At 43.0% G+C, this 13,019-nt stretch overlaps 1 protein-coding gene across 1 annotated transcript in view; it reads left to right on the forward strand.

The window, feature by feature from the left end:
• The first annotated feature begins 3,022 nt into the window (after positions 1 to 3,022).
• Positions 3,023 to 13,019, forward strand: part of B3GNT4 (UDP-GlcNAc:betaGal beta-1,3-N-acetylglucosaminyltransferase 4) — a 112,507-nt gene continuing 102,510 nt past the window's right edge. The window contains exon 1 of the mRNA XM_078667555.1: positions 3,023 to 3,300. The gene's annotated coding sequence lies outside the window, so the exon portion shown is untranslated. The remainder of the gene's footprint in view (positions 3,301 to 13,019) is intronic.

The following is a 13,019-nucleotide window of genomic DNA, read 5'->3' on the forward strand; positions in this document are numbered from 1 at the left end:
AAACTGATATAATGTAACAGTTACATGGAATGTTATTTATTATTACAGATATCCATACAGAATATATAATTTTCTTTGGGAAGATCGTCTGTTCTGCTAGAGGTCCTGAGGAAGGTGGTCTTATGCCATCGAAACGAGTCGACCTTGCGTAATAGATCACATAACAACTTGTGACTCCTCCGACACAGAATTAAGAATGAATGTAGAGTGTATGAAAGTGTGTGTATGATATATTGGTAAACGTGTATTAGGTTTCTGTTTTCTCTGTATGGTATCTGTATTTTTATTGCCTAAATGCTGAATCATATGTCTTCTTTTTGTAAAATGATGTTATGAATTTAAAGGAATAACACAAAGAAATAACAACAAAAAAAAATCTCTAATGAAAAAGTAAATGCAGCCACCTTGTGTTGAAAATCTTTATTGAAAGTGTAAAAGTTGTGATTTGTAGAAATTAGTAGGTTGTGAAGGAATATCGCTCTGTGATGTAATTTTGTTCCCCTCTTTCCCTGACCTTAAAAGTATTTTTAGAGGGGGTCCCATATCTATGTAGATGGTGTGCACAATAACCATGGACTGGGATGCAGCCCAAGGGATTATCTGTGGCTGAGATTCATTCAAGCATTCCACCCATCATTTTTTTGTACACTTTAGTGTTTTGCCGTGAGTGGGGCAGGTATGCCTAGATGTGGGTCCTGTGCACACTGTATTACTGGAACCAAGCTAAACCTAGCTGATGACCCGTAACTAGGGAGACACCAGTCCTGGGTGCTTGTGCTCTGGTTCAGGGAGGACCTGGACAAGCAGTTCGAGCTGGACTGCTCCCAATGGAGCAGTGTCAAGACTGATTTGCAGAAGGCGGGATCCAAACTAAGGTGGCTGATGAGCCATAACTAGGATGAAACTGGTCATGGGTTGCTTGTGTTCAGGTTCAGGGAGGACTTGGCCAGGCAGTGCGGGTGGATGGTTCCCATTGGAGCTGGATCAAGACTGATTTGCATATGATCAGGTCCAAACTGTGGTTGCATTGTGTGAAAAATAATGATGGACTGGGATGCAGCCCCTAGTGATCACCAGTGGCTGAGATTAATGCAAGCATTCCATCCATCACATTTTGGTATGCTTTAGAGTCTCTCTCAAAGTCTGCACTAGTTGTGGCGCTCCTGGCCAGGAAGACCAAATCAGAATTTGCAGATAAGGGAAAATGTACTGCAGAAAGCTCACACACCATATCACTCCATACAGATGAAGTTTTTTATTGTGTGCTGGGTCTACTGGCTGACGTATGGACCTCACGGGATATATGCTGAGAAATCTAAAATGTTGCATATGTTGTGGGTGTATGTGGATAAGTCTGCTACATCTCTTCTACCTGAGGCGAATGAGAGGGGCTATGCCTGGGCCAACGCTCTCCTAGTGTAAAAGAACAAATGTAGACGCGTGGGAATGAATCTGGTGTACGAACTGAAAGATGGAATATGAAATAACGGTTGCCTCTACACTAATTTAATTATTTATTTAATACGTTTTATATAGCGCAAACAAGGCCCCTGGGGGTATCAGAGCACTTTACAAATTTAGCGTTAACGAAAGGTACAGCAAGTAGAAACAATAAACCAACAGATCAAAATACAATCATAATAGTCAAATATTAAACAAGGGTGAGGAGAGCGTGTCCTAGAGTGCCAGGGAAGCGGGGGTTAGGACAGAAATGTGTTTATCAGTAGCACTTTAACTTCCTTTTGAAAGATGCCGTCGAGGGATTCAGTCTGATTTCACGGGGCAGGGAGTTGCAGATTCTTGTAGCGATACCCGATAAAGCTCGATTGTAAGTTTTCTTTTTATGGAATTTCTGTGGATTTGTCAGTAAGGTGCTGGCACTTCTAGAGCCACCAGAGAGATCAGTTTGAAACAACACGTATTTCCAAATTATGCAATTCACATATCTACAACACACACCAATGACAACTACAATATTGTGTCATATCAGTAGCATCTATGATGGTCTTGTCTATTTTTGCTTCCTTTCACGAAGAAGGTCTTAAAAAACGAGAAGGGTTATTTACAAGACCCGAGTCGGGGTACACGCACGTACACAGCGTTCCCCCACTCTTTTCACAGGGTGGACGCCGTCTCCCCTGCCAAGAAGCTGGGTACCACAGAAATATGCTGAACATGTCCCTGTGTAATTTTCAGACACCGGTACACGTTCAGCGCCTGACGTCATGAAGTCATTTGCATATTGTCAGTCCCCCCACTTCTTTTTATAAGCCTTGTGCCATTGTTATTTAGTAAGGTTTTGCGCCCGTGTTCGTGTGGCTCAAAGCAACGCATACGTTGATTGATTTACTGAGCATTATAAAAGTCAACGGGGGCAATATACACAGCACCCGCACATTTGCACAACCGTCCGTAAACCTAGATTCTGGGCAGTTTGGGCAATCTTCCCCATTGGTCAGTTTTATGGAAGGTTTTTGAGTCACAAAAGCAGAAGGAAAATAGCTAGGTTGCCAAGCGCTTCAACGCCTCGTCGTGCGTAGTAAGCGCTATATAATTACTATTAGTTCACTCTGTGGGGCTTCACTAACAGATCGATCACTTGCCCCCCACTACAAGTGCCCAGGCAATCCTAATGCAGCACGTAACGGAAGAAACTGGCACCATTGGAATGACGAGGGTACGTACCACCCGCACCATCACACGGCCCCCTGACGGCGCAGACTGATTCACGCGTTAACTGCAGCCGCACAAAGATAATTAACACATTTCTGTGCCTTTTCACCCCTATTTTGCAACTCTATTTAAAACATTATCGAAGAGGAGTAGCTCACACGTCACTGGCACGTGGCAGTGTCACCATATATTTTTATCCTCCTAGCCCTGAAACTAGATTCTCCCACCTCGACATGGTTTATTCCAAAACATTTTTTTTCTTGGAAAGCAAGCACTTCCAAGCGTCCGTAACCCGTCCTTCACTCACAGCTGCTGAGACACTTGCTATTCACAAATGTTTTTTTTTCTTGTCTGGCGTTTTTCAGTGCCAACAATAGGGGAGGCCCCGGCGGGGTCATCCCCCTTCTTATTAAAATTCACATCAGCTCCTGCCGCCGGGCCGCAGGTTTCCCACAATGCCGCTGCACCTCTCGCATCTGTGCAGCTCTCAGCGCCCCATTCATGCCCGGGCATTCGTCATTCATTCGAAGGCCTCGCGCTCCTGGGCCTCAAAGGCGCGCGCCGGCTGCAATGACAGAAGCCTCGGGTATCATTAAAGACGAGAAGCCGCGTATTAAAGCTCTCCCGGTAAGTGAAATGCTAAATGTCTAAGACTTGAAGGATAACCCTGTTAATTTTATTTCGTTTTGAAATTAGAAATAGACAACACCAATCCGGGGTGCTGACGCAACAAATAGGTAGAGGAGTGCTTACGGCATAAAAAATGCGTATTGGATTATGGCTTTGTTTAGTTAGTACTTGCAGCTGGGGTTGTTAGGTGGTACCATGTCGGCAAGACGCCATGTCGCTTAGTCGCTAGTCTTTTTTTCCCATTTAAAATCATTGTTATTAAATGAGTAAGTCGAACAGAAGGCTAAAAAATAGTCAACACAACAGCTCCCAGATTGTACTGATTTATTAAAATAAAAGTCATTAATTGAAAGGTGGTGTCCTGTAGACATGGATTCCAGTGCCGAACGCCGCATAGTTTTCGGAGATCTCACATTATTGCATTTCAGGAGGGGCAAACTGCCCCCTGCAGCCTTTAACTAAAAGAACTTTGCATTCTGTTGTTTGCATGTACAAACTAATAAAAGGCAAAATAAAACTAAAAGTCCTGGCATGTTTGCTGAAAAGAAAGGAGTGGTGCGAGTACTTACCAGTAATCTTGATTACTCTCGATGAGTTCAGGTCGATGAGAAGAAGACAGCTAGGCAAATGCACTCCATAAGAAGAATTGGAGACAAGTATCTGTAGAAAGGACTACAACAAGTCAGGTGGTAATAGCCAACGGTGTTTTCTGATTACATGGATCAGTTAAGCAAAAAAATGTAAGCACCTAACAGTTTGATCTTTTTCTATTAGCATTCCGGTGTTTGTATTAATTGGTTTAGAATGCAAAGCAAATCTAAATCATGGCTGTCTTGGTTTATTTACTTATCGTCTTTACAAACTCACTGATGAAAGAAATAAAAACAAACACAAGCATCAGAAAGCGAAGAAAAGATAGGACTAAGTGAACTACTTTCATCTGTCAAATGATCTATTTTCTATAGCTTTCGTTTACAGGCCTGTCACTGACAATACCAATGCATTCTGTGTTCTATAGTCCTGGTTTAGTTCAGTAGCGCCAATTTGTCTGGAAAAGTTGTTCCCTCAGAAATGTATTGTGTCATCACCTAATTGAACAGTACTGCCAAGTTTCCCTAAGTCCATCTGTGACTAGCTGCTCCATTCCAGGGTTTTTATTTGCATTTGGGATCTGTAGTCCTTGTTTTAATGGTAAAAAGAAGATACACAATACAGGGTTCTAGGCAGCTGCAAATAATTCATCTATTCTAGTCCCAAATCGACCAAGTGTGGAGCCAATAAAGGAGTCAGTCAAAGAGCCCCTAAGCCCTCAAGGGTGGACGGTAAGATAGATTCCTGTTTTCAGTAGGTAAGCAGGGGAAGCCAGGCAAATATAAACTTACCACTGTGGGCCAGGGTTACTGAGCATGTTACCGTAGCAAACGCTTCGATTCAGGACTTGCAACTGTTTTCTGAGTCCTTACATGGGATTTTGAATGGATACGCGATTTGGTATCTGGAAGGGGCATGTTGTAAGCATCACTTCCAAATACAGAGTTGGTATCTAATGTATCAATGTTTTCCGCCCAAAATTCAGTCGCGAAACATTCATATTTTACTGACACCTCAAAGGAGGTGGCAACCCATTCGCAAATGTCAATGTAAAAAAAGATTGTTTGAGAGGAGGCATTAGTCAAAAATAAAAAACTTCTTTTTAAACAAAGTCCCATTTACTTTTAAGTAAACGAGCTGCATTCAAATAAAAAGTCTGTTTTATTACAAAGCAATCACAGACATGGTGTTCTGCTGACCCCACAGGCCACCATTTCTGTGATGGCCTCCACTCGTAGTAAGTCGGAATTGCTGACCTACCTCATAAATATGCCTGAGGTATGTCGGATTCTGACAGACTATGATTGGTCATTTTAAGAACCAGCCTATTACTCCATTGGTCAGTTCCTAAAATTCTTTACTGGTCGCAAAAATACTTAGTACAAATTGCGACAGTTATTTGGAACCAGTAAATAGTCATACAGCCCTAAGTTCGGTTAAGTTGGCTGTGAGCCTATCTATCGCCATCATCTCCCAAAGCTTTGAGTGCCAGGATTCCAATAAAGCATCAGAATTCCTTTTCCACAGACAACAACAATTATTTTTGCTGACTGCAACATCTGGCAAATCAATTTTAAACTGGCATTATCCATTCCGTTTCACTCATTCTTTGAATACCCAGTGCCACATTGTTCAGGCGCAAGAACTCCATTATCTCTCTTAAAGCAGGAAACATTGATTTACAAAAGAAGTGAATCTGAGTGCAGGCCCACCACACGTGTATGAGCTTATCCCTTACTGTTTTCAAGCACTGCTGAGATGTTTCAGGGAACATTTAACTGATCCTGTGTGGTACCAGATATCATCTTGACTGGCTTTAAATACATTATCTCTCTGTCGAAGAGCCATGCAATTTTTCCAATCCCCTCCTACAGTTTTTCTCATGAATGATCGAGACCTGTTTTCTATTAGGTGTCCCCCCCCCGCATGTATTTTCTATTTTGGCTCAGTAGGCTTGTTAATTATTTGCAGACTACAAATATCACACTCTGCCCCTGAGAATGTAGTATAAATGCTTCTAACAGGAACCCACCTATAAGGGCTGCAGCGGGTATCAGGCAAAGGTGCTTGAGCCTATGTCACAGCTGCTGCTAACTAAATTATTTCCCCTTCAGGAGCCTGAACCAGAGCAAGCATTTGTATTCGAGACCATATCCAGGCCTGCCAAGTGCCACACATGAGGGGTCACACTAACGCAAGTCATTAATCATCCCCGCATTAGAACATTCTGTCACGCAATTTCGAGAGCTCCTCTGAGGTCAGCCACTGTCCTTCTTGGCTTGCCACCAAGTGGGTAAAGTTATTTAAGTCAGTGTGCAGAAAGACTCTTGACAGTCAGCATGCAGCTGCTATGAGAGTCCGCATTCTGTATATAGAAGGTTGAAGAAAGGTTAACTGTTGTCATGGTTACTCCGCCTATTAGACTGACAACTTCATTCACAATGTGCACTATTTTACGAGGCTGTTTCTGGGTGGTCCCTGCACCCTGCAGATGCACCTCAGACAAGAGCATTTGCACAAAAAGAAAACGGCATTTACTTCTAGAGCTTCATGTTGTGCTAAAGGGGTCACTTTCTGATATCTCTCTTATTACATGGATTTTTCTGCTTGGTTGTAATTACAATTAATTTTCACTAATAGCATTACACATAACGTTTGGAGTGTCACACATACACACACTTAAACCCAGGCAATGCCACCTATATGTATTCTGAAAACTTGGAAGTTATGCATATGTGCAATTATGTGGCAGCCACCTTTGCCCTCCACACCCTCCCTATCAGGTACTCTGCTCCCTTTCTTGACAGTCAGAATTGTGGGTTGAAATGTATCAGGAAGAGTTTGGTTTTTATTTCAAAATACTTTATTGATTTTCACAAGGTATACAGAAAGCATATATCAGGGTAACCATACTGTATCTAGGGTAGAGGTTTACATGTGAGTACATTGATTGAGGGTAATGCGCCTTTATGACTACCGTGAGACTAATCACATCAAACAATGACAGAAAAAAAGAAAGGACAGGCAAAAGAACGGAAAAAGGAGAGACAAGAGAAAAGAAGGGAAGGAAGAGCAACGGCTAGGTTAGCTGTAACAACGCTTTTACATTTCTGTGTAAGTTGGCACAAGGACACATTATATTGGCAGACTATAGTATAACAGCCTAATACAGGTAACAATGAGCATTACGCTTAAATACAGTTATTTCAGGTATAGATCTCAAGATATGATCCGTGATACGCACTTTGTTCATCGAGGTTCGTAAGAGTCTAGAAACGCGTCTAGAGAGTTTCACATTATCCTGAAGGATGGTTTCCAAGCAGAGTTTTGCAATGCTATGGACAGGAAGGTTGTGAGCAACATTTTTTGTTATTGCCTGGTTCCCCACACGGTACTAGTTATCTAACAACAGTACAGGTTGGGGGGGGAGTTGTATCATTCATAGGCATCCACAGCACATCACACACAGCTGCACCTTCCACTGCATGGTCAACGTAGACAAATACTCTTTGCATCCATTCGCTATCTATCCTTAAGTTTGCCACCCTTTAATATTTGATTAAGTCTGGGAAACCCAGACCAGCCCTACTTCTTCGAGCTTTCACCAGTTAGGCAGAGAGCCACAGAAGGTAGCCCTGCCAGCAAACCAAACCGTAAGAGTTTCTGCAGCGGTCTCTCTAGTGCACCTTTCTTGATTCTAATGGGTAGAGCATGAAAGATGTACATCCAGAGTGGAATTACATTCATCTTTATAGTCTGATGAGGCCTCACCTAAACACATACAAAAACGGCTGTTTAACCATTTTGCTTCTAATTGGCCAGAAACCCCGCTGTATTCGACCGCCAATCATCGATGTCATATAGAAACCTAGATATTTAATTGTCTTTTCTACAACAGAAAAGGGACCACTGTCATAAGATCTGCAATGTCAGCTGTCTCCAGTTTAACTGTTAGAAGTTCAGACTTCTTCATCTGGACTGGTGAATAATATGTAATTAAGACATATGCACATAGTGCTTGAAACTGTAGCTTTAGTAGCTAAATATTTGTAATAACAAATATAACCCCCTTCTCTACTGGTGTTCTTATGCAACAGTGAAAATCAAAGTGTACCGCTTTGGCTGCCATAAGTGTGGCAGGGTATGCTCAGACGTGAGTCCCTTGCTCACTTTGCCACTGGATTCAAGCAAGCCGGGCTGAAGACGGCTGTAACGCCAGAAACCGGTCCTCGGAAGCTTGTTTCCGGTCCAGGGAAGGCATGGCTTGGCAATTCGGGCTGGACTGTTCCCATAAGGCACAGGGTCAGACTGATTTGCATATAGCCATGTCTGAACTGGGGTGGCAGAGTGGGCTAAAGAACGGTGATGGATCAAACCCAGATCTTTTGACTGGGTGTGAGTGTTTGATTGGTTCAGATGCTCCGTCCATCACCACCCCCTTTTGTACCACAGTGAAAATCAAAGCACCACTCTGAGGATTTTCACCATCCCACTGATTTATCTTCCCCACCTGTTGAGTAGGAGAAATGGGATTAGCAGTATACGGGAGATGAACAGAGACATAAAGAGAGCAGTATAGCAGGAGATGTGACGTAGTGGGAAAAGGGGGTAGAGGTAGAAATGATGTAGAAAGAAATGTGAGTTAGGAAAATAAGTAAAGTACATTGGGAAAGGTGTGTTAGCTTGAAGGAAAGATAAAGACATAGAACAAGCATTGGACATGCAATAGGTCTCGCATTAGAAAAGTTGGAGCTATTGGTCTTGTGAATGTTATAATTTGTTAACTTATGTTTATGTTTTTATAATAGCAAATGTATTAATTTTGTTATTGTAAATGGCAATATTTATAGAATTTGCAAATGTGACACCTATAGCATTATTAAAGCTACATGTTTATTTTTTCACTGACGTACATGTATTGATATGACAAATCCTAAGGCTTTTACATTTTATAAATAATTAATAATTACATAATATTTTTGTAATGTATAATGGCACTGCCTTAAAAAAAAAAATCTGAGAGAAGATTATGTGTAGCGTATTGTAATTTAAAAAAAAATGAAGATTAAAAGTGTAATAATTTTTTTTTTTGTACTGTTGTAATAAAGTTTTAAACATTGATACATTGCATTTTTGCTGAGAACTGGGACTTAGGGAGAACCCATGACAGCATATTTCACACGTTAAATATTTCACAATGGCACGAAACGCCATATTCATAAAAAGTGTGTCAGCTGTGAGCCGTAGCGAGGTTAGATAAATGTTTGATGGGAAAGGTCTCTGGAGAAATCGCATTTTTAATCAGGATTTAATGATGGCGCAACGGAACACTTTCTTCCAGACAGACCAGTTAACCTCTTTAGAGCCAGCAGGTCTGCATTTAGCACGTCGCCTGGGGCCACAGAAATGGTGAGAAGGGCAGAGGCGGGAAAACGAGAAAGAACACTGGAATAACAGAGAGACACAAGTCTGATGATGCGAGGCACAAATGAATAGAAAAGGCGCGCCGCGCGATGCGTGGGCAGAGAGGAGGCAGGCGCTGGAGAGGGAGGGGGTGGGCTGCCTACTAATGCGACGTGGCGGGGAAAGGGTAGAGAAAGGGAGAGAAGGGAGAACGAAGACATGGAGTGAAAGGGTGAAGGCAAGAGAAGTTGAGAGGAAGAAAGAGGGTGCGAGAAAAGATGGAAAGAAAGAAAGAGAACTGGAAACGCGAGACACGGCCTGGCGGCCGTGAAAGTGAAAGTACGGCCGCCCGGCCGTGGGCAGTGAATAAATTAGGGGAGGAGAAATGCCTGAGGCAGAGCGCACGCTGGGGGAAGCTTGTGGGAGGGAGGCTGGTGGCTTTGATGTGCATTGTGCACGCGCTTTTTTCACGGGCACAGCATCAAATCGCCGCCGATGGTTAAGCTCTGGTTAAGCCCCAATATCTCTCGCAGGCTCAATGCGCAAGCGCATTGACAGGCTCGACCTAAAAAGGAAGATGTAGATACGGAAAGTGAGGTAGAGAAATAGACAAGGTGTTATAGCGAAGTAGACAGAAACAGACATGGGGAGAAGGAAATGTGGAGAAAGGACGCAGAGGATTAAAGTTCTCATAGGGTATTGTAGAAAAAGAGATGAAAAAGAGTGAGATAAAGTCATTGAGAGGTAATGGAAGAGACAGAAAGACTTGTGAGGAAAAAAACAAGGAGATGCAAGGTAAAGAGAGAAAAATGGGACGATGTATAGTAAAAAGGGTCAAGTAAAGAGAGTAGTTGGAAAGAGGGGGAAAAGTAGAGAGAGGGGTGAAGGGTAGAGGTGTAGAGCGAAAAGAGGAAGTTGAAAGACATGAAATAGGGAAAGAGAGGCGAGGTTTATGCACAGATAAAGAGTTGTAGAGGAAGAAATAGTGGGGTACACAGATCTATAAAGAAATGTTGAGAGAGATAGTTGAGATGGAGCTGGTACGTTGAAATAGAGAAGTAGGTACAGAAAGAGATGTGTGTTTGAGTGACAGAGAGAGGAGTTGATGATGGAGAAATGGGGTAGATGTCTAGAAATAGAGTTAGCTAGAAAAGAGTTAGATATTTAGAGAAGTGAAGGAAACGGAACCAACGTAGAACCGGAGGAAAAAGGAGGTGAAATGATGAACTAATGACGAGGTAAATTGAGAGGTGAAGTAGCAAGTAAAAGAGGGAGCAGTGGGGTAGAAACAGGGTAGTGAGTTAAAGAGAGAAATGATAAAGAGAGTAGTGAGAGAGTGGTGGGGTAAAGAAAGGACAGAGAGAGAGTTAAAGAGAAGGTAGAGACATGGAGATAGAGACGTGAGGTAAAGATAGAGATAAACGTAAAATTATGTGAGAAGTGAAGTCGATAGAAGAGAGATACAGGGAGGTCAGATGGAAAACAACCGTGAAGTAACAGAGAAGGATGAGGTAGAAGGAGAGCGGAGGGGGAGGGGGAGAGAGGGGCGATCAAGAGTGGCAGATATAGATGTAGGCACAGAGAGTGCTGGAGAGGGGCAGGGTCTTGAGCGAGAGGTTAATGGAGTTCAAGTTGAGTGAGGTATAAGGAGAGTATTGAGAAATATGTGTGATTTACAAAGGTGAGGCAGAGAAAGCCGAAACAGAGGGAGAGGATGAAGGTACATAGAGAATGAGAGATAGAGATGTTAATAGGATGAATTAAGGTAGAAAAGGCGAGGTGAAGTAAGGAGAGAGAAATTACACTGAAATATTATTTTTCAGTTTAATTGCCACCATCTACTGGAGTGTGAGGGTTAAGGTTGGGCAGGTCAGACATGCACACAAAAGAGCAGATTTTTTTTGCGGCATCGTATACATGGGTGAAAGCATAGCATAGCATAGCCGCGTGTATTAAAAAGGACCTGCTGCTGCTCACTAACCCTGTATCTGCGGCGCAAACCGGATACCTTGCACAATGCACCTTCGCACCATGGGGCAGAGGTGTGTGCGTGTGCTATTTAGCATAGAATTTGAAATAGAAGCATACTCTCCCAGTACCAAATACTATGCCTTGAGTATATTTAAACGCGTGGAATGTTTAAATATAGCGTCAGTTCGTAGAGTTTTTCGTACCTCCGCACTCCACGCAGAGCGCGGAGTGCGAAAAACTCTGCGAACTGCGCCGTCAGAGTGGAATTTTTCACCCACCCCTATTTTAAAGCACAGATTACACATGCAGAAGGGGAACGCTTAAAAACCTTTACTATGGCTTGAAATTACATCACATGACATTCTGGGCAGCGCTCTGATCTGGGGATTTCTTTAATTTTCTTCCAGCATAGAATTGATAAGTGATATTTGGGTTTTACCTCTGTCTTTAAGAAGAAGTTGAGGATAACTTTGGGCAGGTTTTTCTTTAGACCAAGCAAATATTTTTATTACTCAAAGTAAGAAAAATAATGTAAAATACAAAGATATCTTGAGTAAACTGTCCATCTTGACCAGGAAAGAAATTGTATTTTTTAATGTGTTGTATGATACCTATTTGTGAATTTATATGTGCATGGAGAGCAAAGATCAATGAATGTAAGGGATGCAGACTGTGGTTACTAAAGGCCAGTTGATTAATAAAGTGGTGCATTGGATGTGGAAGTATGCTGGATTTAACATCAAAGACCAACAGCACATCCTTATGACGAAGAGAGTCGCCTGGATAGGGAAGTCAAGGAAACCTTTCCCGGGGGACTGTGTTATTGTTACATTCAGATAGAACTGGCCCAGAGTATCCTCTTGTATTCAACCTGTGCATTTGCCATAGATTTACCACACTTAATATGCATATGCCCCCATCTAATACTAGATAGGCCATTACTTTTGAAACCAATATTTGTTGAAGTCGAGATTCAGTCAGTCACTCAAACTGTGATATTTAGTACCAATGTGGTCTGTGCTTGAGTTATCTAGTTTTTGGGATAAATATCATAAATGTCTAAACTCTATGAGTTATTGTAATTAACTGTGGAAGCCTGCCTGTTGTTTATGGTGGGGGCCAAGTACACCGCAACGCGGAGATTGCCACGGGAGCGGGAGAGTGCTGGACTGCACTCCCCAGACACCCTTGCCGCCAACGTCACTGCTGCGCCAGGAGGCGCCTACAAAATCCTTCCGCGACCCCCGCAGTGCAGGAAGCCTGCCTGTTGCTTGTTTTGCCTCTGGTGGGGGCCAAGTACACCGAAACGCGGAGATTGCCACGAGAGCAGGAGAGTGCTGGACTACACTCCCCAGACTCCCTTGCCGCCAACGTCACTGCTGCACCAGGAGGCGCCTACAAAATACTCCCGCGACCCGCGCAGCGCGGGAAGCCTGCCTGTTGTTTGTTTTGCCTCTGGTGGGGGCCAAGTACACTGGAACGCGGAGATTGCCACGGGAGCGAGAGAGTGCTGGACTACACTAACCAGACTCCCTTGCCGCCAACGTCACTGCTGCGGCAGGAGTCGCCTACAAAATCCTCCTGCGACCCCTGCAGCGCGGGACACACGCGGGCCCGTCAAAGACTGGAGAAGACTGGGCGACTAACACAAGAGAGGGGGTGCAAAATTCTCATCTATAAAAGGTACGGTTTATCATTTTTCTCAGCCTACTATATATTTCATAATGGATAAACGTCCTAAATGCAAGGAG

Source organism: Lissotriton helveticus, chromosome 11 (genome assembly GCF_964261635.1).
Source record: "Lissotriton helveticus chromosome 11, aLisHel1.1, whole genome shotgun sequence".
Classification (NCBI taxonomy): Eukaryota; Metazoa; Chordata; class Amphibia; order Caudata; family Salamandridae; genus Lissotriton; species Lissotriton helveticus.